Source organism: Chinchilla lanigera, unplaced genomic scaffold (assembly GCF_000276665.1).
Source record: "Chinchilla lanigera isolate Chin_1 unplaced genomic scaffold, ChiLan1.0 scaffold00146, whole genome shotgun sequence".
NCBI lineage: Eukaryota > Metazoa > Chordata > Mammalia > Rodentia > Chinchillidae > Chinchilla > Chinchilla lanigera.
In genome coordinates, this window is record NW_004955547.1 from 921,539 (window position 1) to 926,253 (window position 4,715).

The 4,715-nt window shown below is 39.2% G+C and overlaps 1 protein-coding gene across 1 annotated transcript in view; it reads right to left on the reverse strand.

The window, feature by feature from the left end:
* Nucleotides 1-4,715, reverse strand: part of Fam186a (family with sequence similarity 186, member A) — a 60,398-nt gene that overhangs the window by 51,028 nt on the left and 4,655 nt on the right. The gene's annotated exons all lie outside the window — the stretch shown is intronic.

A 4,715-nucleotide genomic window follows, 5' to 3' on the forward strand; every position in this document is an offset into this window, starting at 1 on the left:
ATATATATATATATATAAAATATTTATTTATTTATTTTGGTTTTTTGAGACAGGGTCTTGCTATGTAGTCCAGGCTGGCATCGAACTTGCAGTGATCCTTCTACCTCAGCCTACCAAGTTTGGGATTACCGGTGGGTCCCACCATGCCCAGCTATTTATGATTTTAAAGAAACATAAAATAATAAAAGTTGTGAGGATATGGAAACCCGGAACTCTTTGCTCCTGATGAGAGTGTAAAAGTATACAGCCACTATAGAAAACAGCATGACAGTGGCATGATGTTTACTATTTTCTCAAAATAAATTCCCATATGAACTACAATGAAAATAACAGTAGCACTCTACAAAAAAATCTTTACTTCAAATATCACAGCTACGGCAGCCTACACACATGACAGCAGCATGTTCCATACACATGCATCGCTTACACCGACAGCACATGTCTTTTGCTTTCCTGGCCTTTTTATAGGGCATACTTGACATCTCAGTGGCCTTGCTGTTTTGTCAGGAGGTTCTTTTTATATTATACAGTGTGTAGTTAACGGGAACATAAAACACCAATAACAGAAATTATTAAATTCTTAATATGTATTATGCATTTAGAATATATACCAACATTTTCACATCAGCTGTGTACTTCCTTACAAAACCTAAAAGGGAGGCTGAGGCAGGAGTATCGTTTTGAGTTCGAGGCCAGCCTGGACTACAAAGTGAGCTCAAGTCCAGCCTAAACTGCATAGGAAGACCCTGTTTCACAAAGGCCAAACAAACAAACAAACAAAAAAAAAAACCGTAAACGATAACATCAGAAGTAAACTCCTATGTGAACTACAAGGAAAATACCAATAGCACTCTACCACAAAAATAAAGTTTGCTTCAACTGTCACACCCAAGGCATGCTTCACACATGATAACTGTATGTTCCAAGCACAGGTCTCATCTTACACTGACAGCACATGTGCTTAGCTTTCCTTTCCTATGTGGCAGTCTTGTTGCCTCTCTTCACTTCCTGTTTTGTCAGGAGCTTCCTACTATATTGTACAACATGCACTTATTGGGGAAATAAGATGTCAATAAAATACAATATCAAATATATGATGAGTGCTTAGAATAGACATCAGCATTTTCACATCCGCTGTTTCCTGGCTTACAAAACCTAAAAATAAAATAAAAAATAAAAACCTATGTGAACTACAGTGTAAACACAAAAATCTACCACAGAATAAGCTTTGCTTCAACTGTCACACCCAAGGCAGTCTTCACACATGACAACTGCATGTTCCATACACAAGCATCGGTACATTGATAGCGCATATGTTTTGTTTTCCGGTACTATCTTGTAGAGCACAGTTGACATCTTTCTTGTTTTCCTGTTGTTGTAGTGTTTGTGATACTGTGCCCGCCTGTTCACCCGTCAGATCACCAATGTGTTCCATAATTTTTTTTTGCATAGTTACCTGGGCAGAAACATTTTGTTTTTCCTCTGCTATAAATAATCTGTTATGAGCTCCAGTCCCAGTCCCCTAAGAAAATTTCTCCATGGTTATTTTGCACTTGTTATTTTCTTTGTAAACTTTCAAACTATTTATGCCACACATGGAGTCAAACATAACCATTGGCCGCTGCTTTGTGTTTTGAGAGACATCATAGTTGCTGCATAACTCATCAACAACATCTACTCCACATTTGGTTTTGTTGTTGAATGTTTCCATCTCAGGCTTCTGTTTTGTTGAGGTTTCCCTATCAATGTTTCCATCATGGTGCGATGTTGACATCAGCAGTTACCAGTTTGGTTTTTTTGCTATATATGAGGTCAATGTTATACCTTTCTGAAATCCAAAGATTGTACCACACAATTCTCTGTTTTGAAACTGCAACATTTCATTTGGAATTTCTGCTTTGTTCCTGCACACAGTTCCTGCCCTACTCAACTTGTGCTCTGTTAGCAGATGTAACATCAATTGGAAACTGGTGAACCAACTATCAAATGTCACATTCCAATTAGTTTGGGAAAGGGGAGCCACAGGTCTGTTCACAACATCATTCGGTTTATTACTATATGAATAAGGACCTGATGGCTGAGTTCCAGGATAAATGTCTAAATTGATTAATTAATTTTTTTTGTACTACGAATTGAACTCAGGACCTTGCCCTTGCCAGGCAGGTGCTTGTGCCACTGAGCTATGTCCTCGACCCTGAATGTCTAAATTGAAGGAAAAATAATAAGTCTTCACATCTACAAGGGCATAAATTTCTATGCCATATTTTGACCCATGGCTCTTCCATAAGTCTTTTACATTCCTGCGATCACCGTGAGAAATCCCTGCTAAGTACAGCAGACGTATGAATGCTTTCAGTGCAGCTAGTGAGGTGTCACAATAAATACATATTTTAATATGGCTATTGGTGCGTACAGAACATTTTACTTTCATTTCAGCCTTTGTGTACTTCACAGCATCGTGTAGCATCTCATCTGTTACAATTTCCAACACTGAATGACAGTGCTGGCATTCTTTCTTATGTGTTTCATCCCTGCCAAGAGCTTCACTATATTTTCAGACCGAGTTCTAACATTGGATCATTCCATTTGGTTGTGTGGCCATTTTGCAACTGTTTGAGTAGTCAAATATGTACTCACATTGCTGCTCTCCTCCCCATCTGAACCAAGGACGCCTGCATTCCCTGATCTCTATCAGCTGATTCTTGCTCCATTTCACTGTCACGGGAACTTTGGCTCCCATGGTCAGTGTCAAAGTCATCATCATCATCATCATCATGCACCCACACCACTCTTCTGTTATGAAAACATGTATTTTACCATAAGGATCATCTTCCTCATCCACACATGAGTAATCTGATGATTCACTTTTTTTTTGGTACTAGGAATCAAACTCAGGACCTTATGCTTGGCAGGCAGGCACTTGTGCCACTGAGCTATATCCCCGGCCCATGATTATGATTTACTTTTGATCTCCTCTAAAACTTGTGAATCTGGTTTTTCATATGCCATTGTATTGAACTGGGCTACTTCTACCAGAAAAATCAAAAGAAAATATTTTGTTTTTAACAAATCCTGGAGTGGTGCGGGTTCATTGGACCCTCTGTGATGCTTGGCCAAGCATATGCAAAACCAGTTAGATGGAGCATGAGGGTAACTCCAGATCCCATTTTGACAATTTTGCACATGTGCACACTCCTTGCCTTTTGTCATACCAAGTGGGTAAACACATACATTGCTTCCTGTGTCCTTTAGAGAAAGAAGCTGAGTTGCATAGCCAGCTACTATTACACTGGAGTAAAAATTTACAACAGAAAAGTAAGGGATGGGCCCATCCACTGAACCTAGTCTTATGTCCTGAAAGAGCAAAAATTCTGACATTCTGCAACTCAGGTGAGCTTTGAAAACATTCTAACATAAACAAAGTAACATAAAGCAGTCACAAAAATACAGCTTCATCACTCCACCTGTATGAAATACCTAAAGTAAGAAACCTGTCAGAGATAGACCATAAATCCTAATTGTCAAGGGTGAGAAGAAGGAGTAAATGGGGAATTACTGTTTTTTGCTTTGTTTTGCTTTGGTTTGTTTGAGACAGGATCGCCTTCTGTAGCCCAGGGTGGGCTCAAACTTGTGATCCTCCTGTCTCAGCCTGCCAGCGATGGGATTACGGGTATGCACCACCACACCTGGCTGGATGTTACTGTTTAATGGGTTCAAATTTTCATATGAAAAGATGAAAAAAGTTCTGGAGATGGATAATAGATAATGGTGATAATTACACTAATTAATACCAGTGAACAGCCAGGAGGATCACTGTGAGTTCGAGACCAGCCTGGGCTACCTAAGTGAATTAAAGGCCAGCCTGAACTGCATAGCGAGATTCTGTCTCAAAAAGACCAAAAGAAAAAAACAAAAAAACCCCAGTGAACTGTGAACTGTACATTTTTAAGTGGGTGAAATGGTAACTTTTATGTTATGTATGTTTTACTGTAGTGTTTAAAAAAAAAAAAAAAAGCACCAGAGCTTTTTTGGGAAGCTGAGGTGGTAGGATCACTTGAGCCCAGAAGGTTGAGAGAGGCCAGCCCGGACAACATAGAGACAGCATCTCAAAAATAATCAATTAATTAATTAATTACAGTAAGTCCTGGATTTATGAAAATTCAAGTTGTGAGCTTGCATTATGAACATTCATAGATGCAAACACTTCTCAGGAGTGGCTCATGAGTCTGCTGGATGTTATCACAGTTGTGCCCCTGTGTGCTTATGTGCAGTGTGGTAGTGTGTAGCAGTCTAAGTCTCACTCTGAGCCCAGATGTGCGGAAGCCGAAGGAGAAGCAGTGGTGATGTGGAGGGGATTACTGGGAAGCACAGAGCAATATACATTGTCTACCTGTGTCAAGGCTCCCTTGTGTAAGACTCATTTTGTGGGACTTACCTGTGAGTCCGACTTAGGAACATTCTTCTGGAATGGAACTTGTTCATAAGTCAGAGACTTACTGTAATTAATTTAAAACGTTTAAAAGTCAAGATAACTACAAAAAGAATGAAATTCTGATAATACTACAATCTATATGAACCTTCATGAGATTATACTTTTTTTTTTTTTTTTTTTTTTTTTTTTTTTTGAGACAGGGTCTCGCTATGCAGTTCAGGCTGACCTTGATAGATAGATAGTTGAGCTCACTTTGTAGCCCAGGCTGGTCTTGAACTCAAAA